Source organism: Patagioenas fasciata, chromosome 14 (assembly GCF_037038585.1).
Source record: "Patagioenas fasciata isolate bPatFas1 chromosome 14, bPatFas1.hap1, whole genome shotgun sequence".
Classification (NCBI taxonomy): domain Eukaryota; kingdom Metazoa; phylum Chordata; class Aves; order Columbiformes; family Columbidae; genus Patagioenas; species Patagioenas fasciata.
The window spans coordinates 3,126,147-3,148,314 of NC_092533.1; the positions used below are offsets into that span (position 1 = coordinate 3,126,147).

A 22,168-nucleotide genomic window follows, 5' to 3' on the forward strand; every position below is an offset into this window, starting at 1 on the left:
CTATGTTCCCATCCATGCAACTTCCACTCCTTCGCAGCACGTGCTACCCTGCAAATATATTGGAACACAAGGCATAAGGATTCTGTTACTATATTTATTGTTCGTGCACTTTGGGTTTGCACATGTGACGTACGCTGCTGCTCAGCAGCGTGGCATAAGCTCCAGCACAGAATATAGCAGCATCCTGCAGCACGTCCTGCTCTCAGACGGGATTTTTAGCATCCACGTTGAGCCATCAGAGCAAGCACAGCACGGGCTGCTCATCTCCCCTGACTGCAGCACCAGAAAGGCATCGGAGCATTGGTCCCTCAGCTGCCACAGCTGCAAACGCCTGGGGTGACTCAACATCTCACAGCCTCGTGATGCCGGGGGTGTGACTGCTGGGGTTGGAGCTCTGATTTCATTCACATTCATCTTGCACAAGCAGAGCATGAAGGAGAAATTGAAAGAATAGATCTGGTTTGTTAGTACTCCCCAGAAACCAACTACTCTTTGTAATAATAATAATAATAAGCCTTCCAATTGTGTATCAGGAAAACATGAAGCCGGCTACAGAGTACGAATAATTTATTCTGACTCACTGGAATATTCGCTCAAGTTTAAGACAGGCGTATTTTGTCTTCCATTTTTTATTTCCAAACTTGGCAGGGGGAGTAGGCTTGGGGTGTGCGCGTTGGCCTATGCTGCTCTTATTTTCCTTCAACTGAATTCTCCCTTTCCCCCTCCCAATATAATCCCCATCTTTTCATTTCTCCTTGCAGCTCTGTGTTTTGTCTGTGTGCTTTGGTTTTTTTTTTTGCTTTAACTTTTATTCTTTTGGAAACCTCTGTGCTGTTTTCCTTCCTCCCACCTTATTCTTCCCCTCAATCAGAAAATCCAGCGAACTACTTAAGCTTGCTCAGAGTTAAGCTTGTGATTAAGTGCTTCCTTTAAGAAAAAACAGATCCAAATACTCATCTCCTGAAGGAGACTCACAGAGTGAAGGAGCCATAAGCTTTGACCATTTTCCTGGGAATGCTGCTTTTCTCTCTTGCTTATTCAACTGATTAAGTTTTAGGGCAGCTGGGGTATAAATAATCAATGTTCCCACAGATGAGATGAGGAGCTGAGCCACAACAGCCTCCTGCCAGGCCCAGCAGCCCAGTGAAGCACAGCATGGGTAATTCAGAGTTTATACCACCCCAAGATGCAGGCAACAACTTTACTGAACACCAACAGCAGCTCTTTCCAGGGATCCTTATTTGGCAGCCAGAGTATGGGAAATAGCTGATCAACAGTACCATACAGAGTTTCCAGGACGTTGTCCCAGGAAATACACACTAAGCTGCTGGAAACAATGATTTATCCTGCTGGGTTTGTTAATTATAAAATGAATGGGCAACCAGAAAGGAAAAAAAAGCAAACCAAAACAATGTGCAGTAACCGTACATTCCTGAAGTTTATTGTAAATATTAAGTTATTCAGAACAATACGTCTTTGATTTTTTGAATGTCTATGGATGTTTTTCTAGTGTAAGGCCCAGTTAAGCACAAGCCTAACATCAAACTCAAGAGGAGTTTCCCTGGTATCCTCTGGGTTCGTCGCACATACACACCAAAGCCTGCAGAGTTTCATTGACCTGGCAACTGCTGTAATGCGGGCAGCTCCTTGGCAACTAAGCACCAGATATAATCAGATTACAGGATTATGCTCTGAGCTCTGTGTGTGCATGTGCACCACTGTGAAGTTTCCCCTCAAAGCCACCTGGGGCTACACAGATGCAAGACCTGGAGACTTGCAGTTCCCCACTGGCAATCAAAGTACCTTCTTTTTGCCGACTGAGGCTTTTGCGTTGAAGATATCCATTTGCAATTCCTGTTTTATTTTGGTGATGCCCCACAGCATGCCCTCTGGCAATAGATAAAAATGGTAGTGGAAGAACAAGAGGCATTTGTTTGGGGATGCGTTTATATTGGAGATTTAGAAAGGAGTTAAGATGCCAAAGAGAAAATACCAATAACTACAAGGGATCAGCTACTCTAGGTAATGCTCTGCAGAACTAAGAACTCAAAACCCAGCAACACCTGGAAGTCTAGACAAAAGGCTTAGTGCATGTATTTAGCTCTTTAGAGCGTGGCAGCAGTCACTGGGAGTACACAGAAGCTTAATAATTGAGACATTGACACTAGTATTTTCCATCTGTTCAGAGCTGTCACACAGATACTATTTCCGATCCTACCCATGGCTGGAGCAGGAGGATGTGTGTGCAGGGATTCGCAGAGAGGCAGATTCTCAGTGCACGTGTTCAGATCATACGGGCATAAGAGGGGGTGCAACTCGGCATACATGCTAACGTTGTAGCTTTTGACACTCTGCCAAAATGACTGACATAGGTAGCGGAAGAAGTGGCAAAGCAAAGTTGACACCCAAGCTTTAGCTTGCCTTTGCTCATTTTCTGTTTCTCATTTGTTTGTTGCTGGAAGTGTTTCATAGCATTGCCAATGACTACACGAGGCAAACGTGGAGGGACGCCCCAAATTTCTTGATTGAAACATCTTTTCTATTGCACTGCGCTCAGCTTGTGGTTTTTAAAATTAAGGAAAAGAAGAAGAATTAAAGGCTTCTAACAGGAGATGAAGATGCTGCACCAGCCATATTCACACAGGGTGAGCTCACAGCCCTCCAGCTGGACCAAGGACTTTTCTCTAGTGCTGGTTATTGCAAGTGTTTCAAGCAGTGCAATGTGGGATTATCAGTGGAACAGGTCAGCTGGCTGCTGAGCAGACATCCCTATTTCTAAGGCGTGAATGAAATGTCTGACAAGTTTCAGATCATTTTGGAAACTGTGGCACACTGTGCTTTGTTAGCTGTCTTGGGGAGAGGAGCTCTTTTGCTGCACCAGGAGGAACAGCTGCTTACATGCCCTTAGATCGCATTGGGTGTTTAACCTGGGATTATACAGACAGCAGCATCTCGCATTTGGTGGCTTGTGGTGCAAACAGAAAAAGAGTTTTGCAAAGACCTCACAGGGGAAAAGAAGAAAAATCACGTCCTAGTCCTTGGTTCCATACAAGGAAAGGGAACATCAAGTATCAGGAATTCACTCCCGTCACATTTCAAAGCTCAGAATTACCTGGTAATCCCAGTTCCATTCCTGGTCCTGGTGTTTGCCAGAGGCTGCAAACTGCTCTCTGACAAGGCGCCCAGGTGAATTGTCCCCAGCCCAGGGGACACTGGGCAGAGGTGAGGGGCTCTGGGGGGGATGGATTGAGGGACCAAGGATCTGGGCAGTGTGGAAATGTCCCCAGTGGGTTCCTCCTGGTGCCCTTGAGCAGCATCAGCTGTGGGGAGGGGAGAGGGAGCGCCCGGCAGGGAGCTCGCCCGCCACCAGGAAAGAGGAACGGCGATCTCATAGAACAGCCATAAAGAGGGAACAGCAATCATAATTGGTGAAATTGATAATAGATAACCAGTTACCATTTAATAGCACTACCAAGATATCTTGGAGGATATCTCCTATCCACATGTCCCAGAATTTATTCAATTTCTTTCATTATTCAGATTCATTTTTAATTCAGTGCCAAGAGCACCTTGGCAACATGGAGGACTTTGAATCCTTTGATTTGTCGTATTATCAACCTGCCTTGGAAATGAGCTTCAACTAAGCAGGCAGAAGTCAGAACCCTTGCCACATGTTTTGTTTTTATTTAACAGAGGCCAGAAGGAAAAAAACATAGAGGGGGAACTGGGACACTTAGTTTGTTCCTGTGGGTTTAAGATTCTTTGGAAAATCAGTTATCAAGAGGTGGCCCTTTTTGGGAGATTCAACTGGTAATACGATGTTCAATTAAGCTTATTGAAAAGAAGATTAAGAGACAATTTAATCACAGTTTGTGAGTACCTACATAGGGAGAACATTTGGTACAAGAGGGTTCTTTATTCCAACAGACAAAGGCATTAAATTTCTGGAAGTTGAGTTCTGCAATGATTAAATTAGAAATCAAATGATTAAAATTTATTTTTTTAACAGCAAGGGCACTTTACCATCAGAGCAAGTGATCAAGAGAATCTGGAAATCCTGGCTTTAAATCAAGATGAGATGAACTGGTAAGCTCTATTCCCACAGTTGCTCAGGTTTAGCGTTGGGAAGTGTTCTGGGTGTTGTGTTTGCCTGCGGATGGTGGGTCCTTGGGACCACCTCCTGTTTTCTGGGCAGAGTCCCCTGCAACAGGGTCCCCTGGAGAGATGGGGACCCGGCTCAGAGCACTGGGATGTGCCCAGTGACCATCAGGCGTGAGGGGCCAGATCCTGCCTGTGGGTGGTGGGCTGGGGGGGCTTGATGTGTATCACACAGAAAGTGATTTAATTCCAGGTATGACAGACACACAACGATTTCTAGCACTGTAGATTAAAGGACTATCCTGACCAAAAATATTGTCGGTAGGGAAATGAAAAAGAAAGTGCAAAGCTGTTTTAGTCAGGGTCTAAAATCCTAAACTAAAATCCCATCTTGAACTACAAAACCATGAGATTCCTTTGCCACCTCACACCATAAAACCACTGGGAGCCATAAATCTAGAACAGAACTGCTTTTTTCTCCTAATTTTCATGTTAACTGTCGTCCGCTGTTTTCCCATTACCGATTTCGGTGTCTAGCTGTAGCAGTGATGTAAACATCAATATTTTAACGTCAAAGAAGAATATGAAATTGAATTGAATTCTAGCAGGAAATACAACAATGGCTTTCCTATTGAATCCCCTGGAGATTCCAGATAATGGATTATTCATAAACCTTCAGCTCATAATAGGATGCCCTTTTTTTCCTGGAAGTTGAAGTATTTCTCTCTTAAACTGCGATTATTTTCTGATTCCATTACCAAGTTCAGTTTTGACACAGTGATACAATTTCCTTATCTCTCTTAAAAGTCACCACAATATCCTCTGTAAATGAAAACAGCAACATTTTCTATGTGTATCTTTTCCATATGTGTGATGTCTATTAAAAAAACCCCATCTGAGTGATACTTCCTAGCACAGCAAAATGGTGTGCAATGGAAACACAGTTGTACCTTGCAGGTGCTTCTCACTGATATAGAAACAACAGCTTTTAACGAACAGCAGCAACGTCTGTAACTCCAACAGCAGCTCCCTATTTGAAAAGACAGCGGAGAGGGTGAGTACCTGCCATAGGTGTAAATAGGTAATTTATCCTAATGCAGCCAGGGACACCATCTCTTGCCTGATTGCAGGATGTACCTGCCCATTCATTCACCCACAGCTTCCTTGCTGATTGTGGCTTATTGGGGACTAAAAACATCAAGTCTGGGGCTTTTGGTCTCTGTTTGTTTTGTTTAATACCGGGATCTATTTCCATTTACCTCTTCCATGAGAAACTCAGCTGTGACAACACCATGCAATTCAGAAATCCCCCGCTAACTGTTGAAATCCCTACTGCGATACGGGAGGGAGAATTCATCTTTCACAGATCAAGAAGTTCCCTAATTACTCTACCTGACACAGTTCCCCACATTCATATAGATGTTTTATTTCACTAGCATTTTTTCAGATATGAAACAAGGGTACAGAATGGTTTTCCATTCAGCACCGTGCAAAAAATCACCCTAACATTTTAAATTATTTTAATGGGATTTTAAAACCTCTGCTGCATACAGTTCAGCCCATTATTCTTTAAAAATAATCCTGCATTGAAAGAGGAGCAACTTGATGTTCTCAGAGGCTTTTCCTCTCTCTAGCTTTTATGATCCTTCGCCACCGATTTTCAGACTGGCTTTAGACAAACTGAACTTTGAGGGCTCTATTTTCATTTGCAAAATGCATACTAATTCGATGGGGTATTAGATGACTTAATTAATATTGCAGGACGTGAGTAGGTTCAAATCTTAGACCCTCCAGAAGAACTGGCTGCAAAGCAGATAAAACCACCATCAGCTATTCCTTTTCAGGGAATTTCAAACCCTGATCACAGGCATGCAATAAGATTTGGCCGCCCCGCTGTCTCCAACACCGCGATCCTCCGTGATGCTGATGACCTGTCAGTGTTACTCTGAGGAAAAGGCACAACTAAAGCAACTTTAGCATTGAATAACCGCCTGTTTAATAATATGGTTTATCAGAAGCAGCTCACTTTGCAGGAGAACTGTAGCACAAGATAATTGACCTTAATACAGTTATGTGCCTTTGCTTTTGATTTGGGTGACACAACTAAATTTGTGGTCAATTACAGAGCCTGCGAGAGTGAGCATGAAGGCATAATTAAAGGTTACTAAGAGGTGGACACCAAAGGGATAGCTCTGAAATGAAAGTCCACTAATTCACTCTGGTTACGGGGACATCAACTCCAGGCTATGCCAAGTTCAAAAAGCCACCTGGGCAGGTAGCCCCAGCTTCTCAGTGCCAGAGATCTCCAGGGCAGCAGAGACACAGCGTGCCCATCTCACTAAATGGAGGAAACAAACATTTTTGCTATGACTCATTCTTTTTTTTCTCATTTTTGTGTTTCTAGCTATTGAGTAGTCAGGATGTAGAACTCCAACCAAGCCCAACAGGGCTCATGGCCCTTTTGATCCTTCAGAAAAAAGCCCCAGTGGTAGCACATCAACATACAGCCCTCTGGATAAGAAGGATGCATCGTTCAGAATTCAAATTAATGAAGTGAGATTTAGGAAGTCAGAGCTATATTTGATTTTATGTTATCCTATTCTCTCCAAATAGTTCCAGCATAGTGTCAGATACACCACCTTTCCTCTTCTTTGTTTAAATTCCCTACCCATAAAGTGTGAATAATAATATTTATAGACCTCCAATGAGTGCCACAAATATCATTTAGTAATATACATTTAGAGATCTTCATATGGAAGTTACTACAGTAATTACAGAATGTTGTAAGAAATCTTCCTGCACAAGGTGGTTTTCAGGATTTTGTGGTCCAATATAACCTAATAAAACACAACTCTGAAAGAACCCAGGGTGAGCTCTGGGGGCAACACTAAATGCTTTGGAAATGGTTGCAGTACTTAAGGGCAAATTGAGGCACATTGAGAATTCAAGAGCCCACACCTGCCTGGAACGTGCAGAATTACCAAATGCAGGAGAGATATATATACCTGTTCTGGGATGATTTCTTGCTGCAATGGGAATGCAAAGAAAGCAATATACGACCCAAATGATTAAAGGTAAGAAGTAAAAGTCCACTGTAAAAGCAGCAGCCCAGAATGCGTGTCAAAAGTGAATTATGAAAATAGCCTCGTACATCCACGGCAATTTCACAGAACTGTTCTGATAACAATGAACACGACAGTGTGCAATAGGAATAACAATGCCTAGAATTATTTCAACCAATATATTTTTTTAAGGACAGCCACTTTAGTTCTCTCTATCTAAATGGTAGCTGAATTAACGGTAAATATGACTCAAGCAACAAAAGCTTCTGCATTACATCCTATTACCTGCCCTCTCCTCTTGCCTAGAAGTGGTATGAAGATATTCCTTACAACTGAACTGCAGATGATCTTGTACTTAGCAAACCACAGTTTGTACAAAGAAACCAAGAGGCTGGGGAAGAACAAAAAGCCTCTCAGGTCACTCGGCGATTGCCTGCAAGGTTGTAGGTATCTGTGTAGTTTAATATTTCACTGTAACACAATTTCCCTGATGGGATCTCAAAGCACTTCACAAACATTAACGCTAAGATACACACACGGTTATCGCCTCGCATGGGTGATTTCCAGGGCTGAGTTTTGCTGCTGTTATTAATGCAGAGCAGAACGGGAGTGTTACTGAGGGACTTTGGATGAACAGGCTCCATCTCATGTTGGCGTGGGCAGACAGCATCAGGCTTCAATGTGCAGCTGTACAAAGGGAGACACTGACACCGGGCAACTTCAGTGAAATGGAAAAAACTCTACATACAGGCTCTGTCATCTTCATCAGACCAACTGTTGGGAAGCAGAGCATGGGCAGCAAAAAGCAGCAGCCTCAGCGTGAAAGGAGATACTTTAGGCACAGGGGATTATTAATTTCTGAATGAGTGAAGGGCAGTAGGGGCTGCTCCGGCTCCCCTAACACTGAACCAGAAGGTGAGAATGGTCTCACATCACCCCATCCACTTCCTAAGCCCCCGCTGTGCAGAAACACAACACTATGTATGAGGCTCAGTGCTTCTAGCTTTTCTCAGGCACTCCTATATTCCTCTTTCTCCCACCGGCTTCATTACAGAAGTCCATGCATGTCACCATGCATGATATCACCTTGACAGTGCTTTCCCTCTGGACTGTTTCCTAAAGGCATTTAGAGCTTGAGCCTCCAAAAATGCCTCTGCTCACCCTGGTTTTGGCCACTGCCACTGCCGATGCTTTCTCTCTCTTCTGAGGTTCTCACTTGCTTTTTAAAAAGCAAATAAACAAACAAGCTCCTAACCAGGCAACAAAAAAGCGCTAAAACCCAGCTCATGTTTAGGTGGGCAACCTTGCTATAAGCATCACACCAAATGCCAAGTGTAGGTGTTACTTGTCTCCTACATAGGCTTCACCCCTCTACCTGTATGTTTTGATTGGATTAGGATCCCTCACTCCAGAGCAGAGCAATTTATTGCTATTCTTTCAGCAATTCAATTTTGCTCAATGTTGTGGGGAACAGCCTGCATTCAGAAAGGAAGGGCATTACTTTACTTTTACCAGTCTGCTTTAAACAAATATTAGAAAGCAGTGCTCCCATGGGTACCATTACAGCAAACAGCAATTTTCAAGCAAGCTCCAGAGTAGATTGCTCCTGAGATGCTTCTGTACTCGTAGAATGTGTATTATGCACTTATGGCACTTGTGAGGGGGATGGTGGTGGGGAAAATCTTATTGACCTTATACAGGAACGACAGTGTACCAAGCTGCTAACCCCTCCAGTTTCCTTAGTGTGTGCAGGGCTCGTGTCTGTTTCACACAACCTTATTTTTCGGTTTCTTTCTGAATGCAGAACTAGAACTCATGCTATGGACCCCTCTGCACAAAGACTGGGGAACAGTGGTAGGACACAAGGCGTTTGCTGTCCCTTCCCATGACATATTTGTCCTCTGAGCCCTCTGTCCCCACGGGAGACAACCACCCTGCAGAGCAACAGCATCAATTTGCTTCAAACAGTGTTTCCCAGCCCTCTCCAGATGAAAGCTTACACGTGATGGGAGTGAGCCAAAGCAAGAAGGCCCTTGGCTGCACTCTTGCAGCCTCCACTTGGTAGTACTTCGCACCATATGCTTCTGCTTCCCCCAAATTGCTTTGTTTCTGTTTCACTCCCCACCTGCCTCTTTTTGCTCGTCTGCCCTGCTCAGTTCTTGCCATGGAAATGGTGATGATTTCCATGCAGCTCACCCCCTTCCAGACCCCTTTGCCTCCTCATGCCCCCAGGACATTTGCCTCCGTTAGGTCCTGCTGGGGTGGCCTGGGTCTGTCTGCCCTGTTCAATGGGGTCCCCTTGGGACAGAGTCCCCGGAGCAGCTGTGACAGAGAGGGACTTGTTCCCACTCAAAACTTGATATGTGCAAAGAAAATACAGGGATTGCAGATGTGTTTCTCCCATCACTAAACAATGGATAAGTATTTATTAGACTTCAAAACCTATAGGTCATGTCTCCTATGTCAAGAGTGCTCCCAGCAGAGCTCAGAGGCAAATGAATTAACAAACGACTCTGTAAGGAAACCAGCACAAAAGTTAAATGTTCTCCTTTTTAATAAGCTGCAAAACTGTGGGCAAAAAAAGCTGGTACGTGTCTGTTTTCATAGCTTTCTAGTCCCGACAGGGAGAGAACTCCAAGCGTGTCTGATTTATCTTTCCAGAGTGAGAGCCCACAGTGACCAGATGTTTCCCCATTCATTAGCTAACGAGGTTGGGTAATTCTTTGCAGGAGCCTGGAGCTGGGTGCTCTGCATGCAGAGCTATCCCCACGGTCCAGCTCGAACCCTGCTGCTGGGATGCTTAGAAGTTTGGTGTGGGGGGGAACTGGCGTGCCAGGAGCGATGGACACAAGCCTGCGTGTGTTGGGAGGGAAACATGTTTTTGGAAGGGTCTGCATACTGCCTAATACTGGCTCAGGCCAGCTAGTGAAAATAGAGTTGCTGTCTCAGATGCACTTCATTGGTATTCTGGAGACAGCTGGACTAGAGACTGCACAAAATTATTTTCAAACAAGTATTACAATTGGAAAGGCAAAAAGAGAGAGATGGAGATAATTTTGGGGGCATTTGTCAGCTGGAAGCCTCGAGGTTGCATTCAAGCTGCCTTGCTGATGACAGAATAAACACAAGAAAACCTGAAAGAAATAGATCAAAATGATCAGATTTTGCCACAGATACTTAGCATTAAAAGGCTTTCGTTTTGGAAAGAGGGAGTGGACCCAGTCCGAGTCCATGATGAATGGAAAAACAACTCTCTTCTCCTAAACACAGCCTGGCAAGGGAGCGCTGTTCGGAATAAACCCTGCGTGTCCTTCTAAAGCCAGATTTATGCAACAAAGCAGCAATGCCTTACATGTCGAAGCACTGTTCTCCTTCATATCTGCTATTGGGCTGATAGACACGACGCTTAATTCTGCCAAATTTGTCAGTCTTGACCTGCAAGTCTGATCTTCGGGAAATTCTATTCATTGCTGAATAAATAATGCATGGGCAGTCATGCATTTTTCATGCTGAGACTTTAAAAGGCCACTGTAGTGATGCATGTAAATTCAATTCTTTTTCTCCCTCTCTCTCTCTCTGTGCACACTCAACTGCTAAATAATTATTAACATCTGACTCTCAGCATGGCGAGCGGCTGCACCATCCACAGAATCCACTGTTGCTTTGACACTGCTGCCTCCTCTCCGCCCCCGATAAAGCCGAGGAGAGATAACACCAAGCAATAGCAATGCAATCTGTCTCTTTTCCTCCCCCTCTCTCCCTTCCCTCCCCACCACCCCGCTTTTTTTCCATTTCTGTTTTATAAGCCTCAACAAAAACACATGTGTATGAAGTGGAGCAGAACAAAGGGACCAGCTTGTGGGTTTGATATTCTTCTGGAAGCGCACTAATCCCTTCCAGAAAAGTAAAGCTGGTGCCTTTATTTGTAGCTGTTGGGTAATCTGTGTGTCGGAGAAGCGAGTGGATGATGGGGCTCGGGGCAGCTTTATCAGGCGAGTGACTGAAGGAGGGAGAAGCAACGCTGCTAAACAAGGGCTTAGAAAACAAAGCCAGAGAGCAAATCTGGCATGATGAAGGTTGGGAGTGGGAATGTTAAAACCCTCAGGTTACCTCCCTGGGCGTTAATGTTGGTCGTGGGTGGGATCAGGATAAGAACAGGGTCCTCTGTGGTGCTTGGGGGTGATGTAGGTGAGGCAGCATCGAAACACAGTGCAGGTCTTCAATCAGTGGAGGGGCTGTGGTGAAGAAACCAGGGGGGTTCCTCCCAGCTCCAGGTGACACTGTTAATGTAGAAAGGATCAGGAAAATCCCCCCTGTACCATCCAGTCTGCTGGATGAGACTCATTAGGCAACACTGGTCCCCTTCTCAGGGGCAGAATCAGGCAAAGAGCCTCCAAACCTTCATTAACTGAACCAAACTGCAACACCACCCTGGCAGAGACTTGCCAGACAGACTGCTGGAGCAATAAATACAGAAAGGCAAACTACTGAAATGCATTTTAGTCTCTATCCCCTGGGAATGAAACTGCATTTTTACTTAAGACCCCAGGATTTGCTGCAGCAGAATCAAATGGCCAGCAAGTACAAGGGATGTGTAGACACATCACTTTGGCAATGAGTGTGTTAAATGTAAGTATTAAGAATAAAAGGTAAAACACCTGGATTTTGAGCAGCTTTCAGGCCCATTATCAGGAGTGAAGTGGTTGTGCAGTTGCTGCAATTGTATCTGTACTTGAATAATTTCACCAATAAAGGTTAAAGTTGATTGTTTATAAGGCACTTTCCTGTTTTGTTTACACAACTAGCATTTTGGGCTACTAGCTCTGCAGTCTGGCAAAGAACATGGTCATGTTTCAAACCAAAACTATACATCTATACACAGTCAGCAAGATTACTCATATGCTTCAAGTGCATGCTTAAATGCCTTGCTGCCTTGGGACCTAGTTTTGTCATTATATGCTTAACTTGATGACATTTCAGACCTAAAATCTGATGTTAAATCAAGGTGAAACAAACTGCAGAGTTGTCTGCTTCAGTGCTTTTAGGGCTCTTCTTATGAAACAGATGTGTGAAGCCGTTCCACAGGTCAGAAGAGGTGAATTTGCTTTTTCAGAGCCGGGCTGGCTCTCAAGAGGGCACGGGCCCGGCCATTTGCATGGGGGACTGCATTGGTTTTACTGACAGTGGCAGAGAGGAGGAGCTGGGGAGGATGAGGAGAAAATAAATGTGAAGGTAAGTGCTGGGATCTCAGTGGGAATGGAAGGACAACGTCACTCAGCAGTATCTCCTGTCTCGTCTTGGGGAATGTCACGTGTCTGCAAGAGCCTGATCTTCTGTATTATTAGTAAAGTGGAGAAAAGGAATTTATCCTGAAGTAATTTAATGCTTAGTTTTAAAATAGCAGCCTGCATTGGAAGGTTTTTGGCTAAAGCCACTCACAAAACACACGCACACACACATAAGCCTTTTACAAATTCTTCTGTCTGGGCTGAAAAGCATTTTGAAATACAGACGAGAGCTGACTGCAAACACATCTAGAGAACTCAGAGAGGAACCTATCCAAGACAAATTATGGAAATGAAATGCCTGTCTTCACAGATCAATGCAAGGGAGTCCCTGGTGAGGAGTGTATAGATCGTTCAGAAGACCTCTCATCCTGTTCGCTGGGATTCAGCTCCAAAGTACATTGGCTCATGTGGGGCGTTATTAGTAGCACTGGCATTAGGGAATCAGTCACCTATCCATTGCCCATGGACTTCTCTTGCCCCTTTTATTTGAGACTTTCATTTATAGGCTGGTAATAGACTTGCATTTAGATGAGAGTAAAACCGGTCACAGTAAGGATGAAAAGGGAAGGTCTCTTATTGACCCTGACAGTAGTCTTGCCTCTCTTCCCCTCAGCAGGCTATTTTAAGTGACAGCAAAACCAATAAATTGCCCAATCTGTCTAGAAAAGGGACCCTCTCCTCGGTTTGAAGTCCTGTGCCACGTCATGGTTTGTCCTGCTGCTCTGTCCACATTTGTTCAGCCTGGAAGAGACTGAGGCAGCTACGGCTTCTTCACAAGGGGAGGAAGAAGAGTAGGCATTGATGTCTTGTCTCTGGCAACCGATGACAGAACCTGAGGGGATGGCCAAAGATGTGCCTGGGGAGGTTTAGGTTGGACATGAGGAAAAGGTTCTTCACCCAGAGGGTGCTGGACACTGAACAGGCTCCCAGGGAGGTGTCACAGCCCTAACCTGGCAGTATTCAAGAAAAGACTGGACAACGTCCCCAGACACACGGTGTGAACTGTGGGGTGTCCTGTGCAGGGACAGGAGTTGGACTCCATGATCCTTGTGGGCCCTTCCAGCTCAGGACAGTCTGTGATCCCTCCCTCCTGCAGGTGATTTGTCTTGTGGTTTGTGTCCAGTTGTGCCTTGCAATCACAAGGGATGAGCTGTTCCAGCACGTCTGTTAATTCCAGCCACTGCCCTCCTACATGTAGAATTACACCCTGGGATGAAGATGCCTCATTTGAACTCAGGCATGCCTTTGCTAATGTCTCAAACCTCCTTTCCTGCCTCCTCAGATCCAGCCTGTGTGCTCATTTCAGGAAACCCATGTTTTCCACTTCTGCATTCAGCACAGTTGTCAATCTTGGTAATGAAGAGGCTGAGGACTGGGGTGGAGAAGCTGTTAAATAAATCCTAGTCATGCTTTGCATTTTTATATGTGTTTTTCATGTCTAGCTCGCAGAATGCCTCATAAAGGGAGGTAAATATCGTTGTTGCTCCTTCACGAATGGCAAAACTGAAACCTGGTGAGATCAAACAGCTGACTCGAGGTCAACCACCAGCCAATGTCAGAGGAAAGGCTCCAGCCTTCATCTGCTGCCCAGGCTGAGCTGGTAGGTAATGCTGCCCCTACTGCAAGGCTTGAAGAGCTGGTCATTTGAAAGAAGGGCCAGGTGTGATTTAAGGGGCACTGAATAATCGCCATGCAGTCAGTTCGAAAGGGCAGCCCTGCCAGGATGCAATGCAAGGGCTTGATGAAGCACCAGTGAAGCTTCAAGCAAAAGTCCCACAGGTTGTGAGGATGCAGGCTGGGACCATAAATTGCAGAAGATTCCCTCTACTCATCACGGGAATCTCTGCTCTGTGTGTGGGGGGAAATGATAAGAGACACTCTCCTGGTAACTCAAAGCATATAGGGACCATTTTAAGATGCTCTGACAACACAAGCATTTTTATTTAGTTGTAACTCCTCCTCAGTCCTAACACCTTTGAGGTCTTTCTTTCCACCCCACTCATTCAACTGGGACATCAGCACCCTGACAGTCATGCAGATAAGCTGCAAGTCCTTCTGTCCCAGAGGACAACAGGGAGCAGGATGGAGGTATAGGTGCCACCACAATCCCTGGTACCGCCTGCTTTTCAGTTGTGGAGGGAAAACTCGTCCCCATTCTGCTACTGCCCCTACCCCAAGGGAAATCAGTCCTTCTCTGCTTTTTGTCTGGACCAGCCTCAAATAACTGCATCCTGTTGCTAGGCTACCCGGCTGCCTTCTGCACGTCCTCATAGCTGCTGGAAACCTATCATTAAATTGCAGCTCACATGTTGGACTATTTTTGTCTTTTTGGGGAGATATGGGATGAATGGATGGCAGGGTGGAAGGAAGATATTCAAGTGCTACAATTCTCTGGTCATTGGGTTATTTGGTATGTATGTGAAAAAGCTTGTGAATGTGAATGTGTGTGTTTCTGCTTCCTTAAATAGGTAGAAGATATGTGGGATTATAATGAAATATCTGGCTGACTAACAAATATCAAGTGACACCTTTTGTGCTATTTTGAATCCTTGATAATTTGTCTTGTGCTCTGCAACAGCTAGAAAAGAGCTGGAAATAGTTCCCTAAGATGCACCAGAAAACCTGTGAAGGACTAACAAGTGCGGAATAAAAAGCTCCTGGCATTTACACAGCCACAAGATCCTTACGTGTTACGTGGATTCAGATGATCTCACCATGAAGAAGGCAAGAAGATGGGAAAGTAAAGTGAAAAATGGTTGCAGAGAAATGATTCCTATCCCCGCCAAGAACAAGGACTGTTCTCCCTTGTTCTAAGTTCCCCATCTTACCTGGCCCTGAGCAGCACTGGGTGGTTCCTGGGCTGCTGCACGTAGCTGATGCTCTGCAGTGGAGGACCCAGCAGATGTAATGGGAAATTCATGAGCGTGCAGGATTTTATGCACCACCCTACATGTTAAAAGGACCTTATCTACACTTCTGCTAATGCACAGCACCATGTAGACCTCTCTGTTTCTTTTGTTTTGTTCGCAGACGGGGAAGCTGAGGCTTGCACAGCCTGACTGACAGCTGGCCACTGAGCCTGAGGAAAACCATGGCTGAATCCCAAAAGTCATATCATGGTCCATCTCCCATTGAAGTAAAAAAGCCTTGTGTCGCCATATTTCTTCTGTGCTGCTTCTGGGATTGGGGCTTTCTGTACAGACAAGGGACAGACTGCAAGAAGATGGAGTCACTTTAGGGTTTTCCCTGCCCCTTTTCTTCCCATAAAATGTGTTGCAGGTGTATGAGGTAAGGAACTCACTGCAGCTCAGGTCACCGTCACCGCTATGTGCTGGGCTACAGGAAAGGCTTTTTGATTCTGCTTTCAAGTCTTTGGAAAAAGGAGAAAGAAAAAGGTTTGAAAAGTGGTATTTTTAATCCTCTGTCTGCTCCCTATTTGTATTAACTGAGGTGGGTGCAAAACACAGATAACCTCACCCTAACTGCAGATGTGGACCAAAGCCTCCCAGGGTAAGAGGGACCGGGAAATGCCCATCTCCTAGACAGCCGAATGATGCCCACAGTCTTTGCAGCTGTGAGATGTTAGTGAAAAGGGGAAAAAGAAGAAAACCCACACACACTGTCCAGAACCCATTTGAACCTCACCCCCTGAGAAACCATTCCCAGTACCATCAGGAGACACTGTTCTTTGCTTTCAATCAAGGCTGGATTCCCCCTTAAATCACGACTGTCAATTATGTATGAAATATATGCAAGCCATAAAACTCAGCCCAAATCAGGTTTCCTGCCCTCATTCTCTCTGTTCTCCAGAACATCAAACAGGCACCCAGGGCTGGGACCTGGCACCTCCCCATGGCGCCGGCAGGAGACGTATTGTTGGCAGTCACAATCATGGGCTCAATCAACAGCAAGGAGATTATTTCTATTTTCTCAGCAGCTGTTTGAAGGGAAATAATCCTGGAAGAGCCTAATGAATTAGCATTACCAGAGTTATCTGCGCTAATGAGAAGGAGTGGAAATGGGCTGAGGAAAAGGGGCTGCTTTTCAAAGAAATGCAGTGCCTTTATTGGCTCTCTTCGGCTTTGGATGTTCAAAGACCCTTTATTTTTTTTCCACAGCAATTTATTTCCTGAGTGATTGAAGAACAAAAACAATTACAAACTGTACCAATTTCTTTTTTCCTCTTCGCTTTCTCATTTTCACTTAGCGAGATGCTCAGACTGACAATGTTCCCATCCTCCCTTTTCCTTCCCCATTCTCCAAGACCAGAATAATTAGAGACTAGAAACAAAAACAGTCTAGAGTAGCTGAAGTCTTCTCAGCTACTCAAGGTTAGGTATTGATAGTGAAATAAAAATGAAAAAAGGTAAAGGAAGGGAAAAAGGAAGGCATCTTTCTAGTGCTTTTGAGATCAAAGGAGCAACCCTTGAAATTTGATGGTTGGGAACTTCTGAGAAAGGAGGTTGTTAAACCAGCCCTGACTTCTGTGTCTGTTTTATCAGCGGGGAGACAGTGACACTGTTTGAACTAGATACTGACTCTTTCCCCACAGAGGTTGTGTGATGATTTCTCAGCGTGTTCCCCGAGGCTGAGGGTTTGCTATGAGAGTTCAGGAGCAGGGTCTGTGCTCACACATAAAACACTTGCCTTCAGAGATGCAGCTGAGGACCCGGGTGCTTCCTGCACTGCTTGTGTCCACTGGCCTTTGCATGAGCAGCCAGATATCACCGTGGACCTCACAGCTTGGTTTGTGGTCAGCTCCACACAATTATCGTACCTTTTTCTTTGGATCTTTGGGAGAGGCTGGTGCTCACAGCTGAACACAGCGTTATCTGACCGTGCTACTGTGCACAGTCCATTGCAGCACCAGGACCACAGTCCAAAGAATTGTGTGCACATGCAAAGCTGCTACTTCATTTACTCCAGACTGGTGGCTGCTGGCACCCAATTTGGCTCATTGCTACTTCTCCTTCTCCAGGGCTTACAACTTGGCCTTGGCTTCCATGGAAAAAGAGACCCCTCCCTTCTTCTCAGGTTTTCCTCTCTCACAAATAATTCCATAGAGGGCTGCTGTTTATCTCTCTGCATACTAATGTTGAGAAAGCAGAGAGGGGTCGACCCATTAAGATATTAAAGGTATGAGTGAACGCAGCCCTGGATCTGAACCACTTCTCCGAACGGTTGGGTCTGACACTGTGGACACTGCTCGTCTTCTGCAACCAACTGTGAAGGCTGGAAAGTGCCTTCCCACCATCTGCCACCTGGTCCTCAGGGCCCTTCAGCTGTGCCTGAGCTTCTGGTGTGGTCACTCCTTAATGACCTTCAATCAAAACAAATTAAGCTAGCAGTGATCTACTATTTAAAGTAGCTCAGCTCCCTTCACTGAAATAAGCTAAAGAGCAACCAGGCAACCACTTGGCAGGCAGAGGTGAGAGGCTGGTTGTGATCTACTGGTGCAACAGCATTTCTGGAATAGTTGCATCCAGACAGTTATAGACCTGTTCCTAATATGTCCCTCCTCCTTGGATATCTTATTATTTGCATAACATACATGTACTTTTCTTTTCCCACTGTTACTTTATGCAGTCTACACACAGCTTCTGCCCCATACTCTTCATTTCCACCATGGGTATCCCTCTCCGCATGTTCAGGCTGAATTTATGCTGTTTCAGCTGCTCTGTTCATACCCACACTCTATCCCAGAACTCACACACATATCGCACCACACTGGGGTCAGCGGTGACACACGAGCAAATGCACTCACAGGATTGAGGCCACAGTTGGTTTTGTTCCACGGACAGAAGGAAGAAAACAAACCGCGTGACATGGAACCACCCCCGCCTCCCCATGGTTCCGTAATTCGGGAAGGGAATTGCAAAGGGAAGGGGGTCAGTGGAACAGTGCAAAAGCTTTCTCATTGCTCGGAAAGCAGCGTGCCCTGGTTTGCCTGCGTGCTGTGTCCTGGGACGCCGCAGTCTCCCTGGTGTCCTGCCCTTTTGCCCACAGACCTGGAAGGCTTTCAGAGCCAGTTCAGTGATAATTTTACTGGCATGGCAGAGACTGGCAGGTGGTGCAGAACTAATACGTTCACCGCTATCCACTTAGCTCCAGCACAGAGAGGGGTGTTGGGATGGGGGGAGACCTGACCTGAACACAATGTGCTCTAAGTGCACAGAGCTGGTGGATGATCCAATAGGGGTCATGGCCGAACAGGGTGAATTGGAGCATCGCCAGGTAGGTGCAAAGCGTGCAAGAGCTCTGCGGGGTCCAGCTCTTCTCTAGGGCACAGGAATTCCTCAGCGGTATCCCATCTGCCTCCTGCACCTGACCTAACCATTAATAAAGCCTGAATCTTTTGTCTGGATAAATGTAAATCCTATAAGAAAAAAATAGCAGCCACCAAACATACGGAGAAGGATTTGGGAAAGACTCCTTTGAATACTGGTTCTCTGCTTCTGCTTTACCTGACTGACGAAAGAAAATCTAATACTCCAGAAATGTAAAAATGATACACAAAAAGCAGAAAATAGCTTAAATAGTTAGAAACAGGAGTGAAACTAAATGATGGAGCTCCATTGCTCAAAAGGAAATATATAAAGAAAACATGAAGCAAAAGAAATGGAGAAAAGTTAAAATGTAAATTCAAAGTTTCAAATTCTTCCTTCATTTACAAATCTGCGATGGAGAATTTGTTTAGAAATAGATTAGTTTTATGTTCTCTGTCTCCCTAAAATTATAGTTTTAAAATTGCATGAAGTATTCATGGAGGACAAGGAGGGAACTGACATCACCTTTGCTTTGCTGTTCAAAGACAGTAAGTCATTAAAGTGCTTTTCATTCCAGGAGAGTATGAAAAAGTAAAATTTTGCTTTCCTGTATTCACCGATTACAGTGGTAATGGCTACATAAGAACCTAGACAGAGAAATTTCCAGCCTCTCTCAAATTCTCTGCAGCTTGCAATTACACATAGTCAAATATATCGCGGGTGCCAGATGGCACAGCCAGCATATTGGCAGGGATTTTTGAAGTAAAAGAAGAAAAATAGCAGGCCCATTCTGTGCCTAGCTTGCCATCCCTTCTCCCTCCCACCCTCAATAACCTTCTCCTACCTTCCCTCTGCATGTAAATTTGCTCCCTTCTCTGTAATTTGAGGAAAGAAACAATCCAATTTATTTGGGCTTAGGCCTTCATCTAGGGTACCTATAGGTTCCCTGAATTGTAAATGGGTGAAATCACTTGGTTCCAAGGTTTTTCGTACAATTAGCCCTATTATTTTCACTAAGGATGAAGATGAGAAATTAGAGTAGAGGGTGGTCTTGCAAGAAAAGACCTTTACAATGTAATCAGAGAGCAGCCTGCTGGCTGGACAGACAGACAGAGGGGCAGGTATAGAGTCATTGATACTGAAAACTTAGTGCAGCAAAGATATTTCTCTGTGGTGAAAACTATGTTTGCAAAGAACCCCAAAATCAAAAGATGATGTTGATTGTATGCACCCCCAAATGCCTGATGCAGGTTTTCGCAAGGGCTTAGAGTCGCATCTATAAGTGCTCAGCAACCAGCTGCTTCTCTTGTGTCACTTGTGGCCAGACTTTCAAACCATCTCAATAGCCTCCAGGAGCACTGTGACACACAATCTGCTCCCTGTCTCAAAGGAGACAAAATTCCTTTGAAAATCCAGCCCAGATGGTCAATGCCAATCAATTTTGGGAAAGCCTATCATGCCCAGCAAGTACTGAGATCTGCATCTCAGAAAGATGAATGAAAAGATGGCTCCAGGAGGGACCTGGACATTATTATCTTTAATAATATGAGAAATTCACGCCAAATCTCACCATAATTCTTTATATTGACATAAACTTAGATTCCCCAAGGTATTAATTTGAATTATTCCTTTTGGTTTCTTTGAGAGTTAATTGCCTAACTGCATCTGGAGGTACAGACCCTTGTTTACCTATTTGTCTGTGTCTCTATCCCTCCATCCATCTGCTTTATTTTACTTGATTATTCGTGTCCCATCACTTGAGGATTGCTTTCACAGCTCATGACTGTGTTGTCAGGTGTAGCATTCCCATGTCATTTTTCTGAGCAGTGTTGATAATTCTCACTATCAGGATATTACAGGTTAAAAGCGTTTGTCTTCCAGTGCGCACACATTCTCTCTCTATATTTAAATGAACATCTCAAGGTAAAAAGAAGGCAGGAAGTGAATGATGTGAATGCTCTGTCTTTAATCTCAGCTCCTGCATAGAGCACTGTTCAAAGGAAAAACACCAACCCCACAGATACAGGATTGTAATGGAACCATTGATGTGCCTAAGAGAGGTTAACCCTTTATGGAGTTAGGATAGCGTTGCTAGTATCCCCCCGCCCCAAATAATTTATCCTGAACACTTCGGTTAGAGACTTAATGAGGGACTACCAGCTCAGGATGGTCTTCCCTTATGCGCTAATTCGTGGAAGATCAGAGTTTGCTGGTTGCTGTGCACCCCTCTCTGTACCCACTACCCCAGCACACACTGAGAAATCACTAGTGGTTATGAAATAGTCTCCAGAGCACCATTTGACAGCAAATAAAGTAAAACAAACAAAAGAAATGATTACCAAAATCAGAATACCCAAGGTTGAAAATAAAGAACTGGGGGTAGAATGAATCAGCCATGGCTGTAGTGTGATTATGTATGCAAGCTTCTTAGGACATAAGTATAAACCAATTGAGAGGATGCATCCTTCCCACATTTATAAGAAGAGAAAAATAATATCTCCTATCAAAAACCTCTCTACCCATTTCTCAATTACTCATGCAATCATGCATCTTTTCAGTCTCAAATTTACTCTGCAAATCCAGGTGTGATTATCTAGATTGTTTCTTCTAGGGCCAGGTCCTGATGGCTCTATTCAGCTCCAACAATAGCCTCTTGAGCACCCACCAGGAAGGTCCTCCAGCTGAAGAATAAGAATTAATAAAACAAGTGTTTCTTCCTGGGCAAAGCTCTTATTCTGACCAATTATATCGTGGCCAGTACAGCTCAGGTTAGTGCCAAGTAATCTGGGACAGGGTGGTAGAGATTTGGTTTTAACTGTATCAGTGCCTATAAAGCGAGCTTTAGTGAAGTCTTCTTCCCCTATGTGGAAAGACCAGAATCTGGCCTTTACTTAATGGGTGTGAATAGTCTCAGAACCTAAGAAATGCATTTTATGTGGTATCCTCTTAACACCTCCTTCAGCATCCTGTGCTCCTTGTCATGAAGGTCTCGGTGACTGGCAGTCACCCATTCCTTAGTATGGGACCAACGTCCCCTTTACTGTGGTCTAGAAAACTGCTCCATAGAAAAAATAACGCAAGGACTGAAGCACAAAGGATGGCATTTCCATAGGGTCCCTCCCGCAACAGTTGTTGGGGTGAAGTTTCCACCAGTGCCATCATCACTGTCACTACCCAAAAGGACATTACATGAGCTGCCCGTAACAGATCTTTCCTGAGCTTTCCAGAGGCTGGAGTGTCCCAGCTCATGCAGATTTCTAGATCATTTTCCTAGGAATCATGGACTTTAAAAGCAGTTGCCTTGGGAGGGACTGAACCTGCTGTGGAGATTGGCAGAGACAGAAAACGTGTGAAAACCTGAGGTGTGAGGGTCTTTCTGTCCACCTCCTGAGCCAGCGTGCTCAAGTCTTAGTACGGCCAAGACCCAGCTGATCTCCACGGGCATAACAAGACA

At 44.8% G+C, this 22,168-nt stretch overlaps 1 long non-coding RNA gene across 1 annotated transcript; it reads left to right on the top strand.

The window, feature by feature from the left end:
- Positions 1-3,922: 3,922 nt before the first annotated feature.
- On the top strand, positions 3,923-15,794 carry LOC139829107 (uncharacterized). The gene is made up of 3 exons (XR_011741371.1): positions 3,923-4,086; positions 13,891-14,048; positions 14,917-15,794. It is a non-coding gene; the product is annotated as an uncharacterized lncRNA (long non-coding RNA).
- The last annotated feature ends 6,374 nt before the right edge of the window (positions 15,795-22,168 follow it).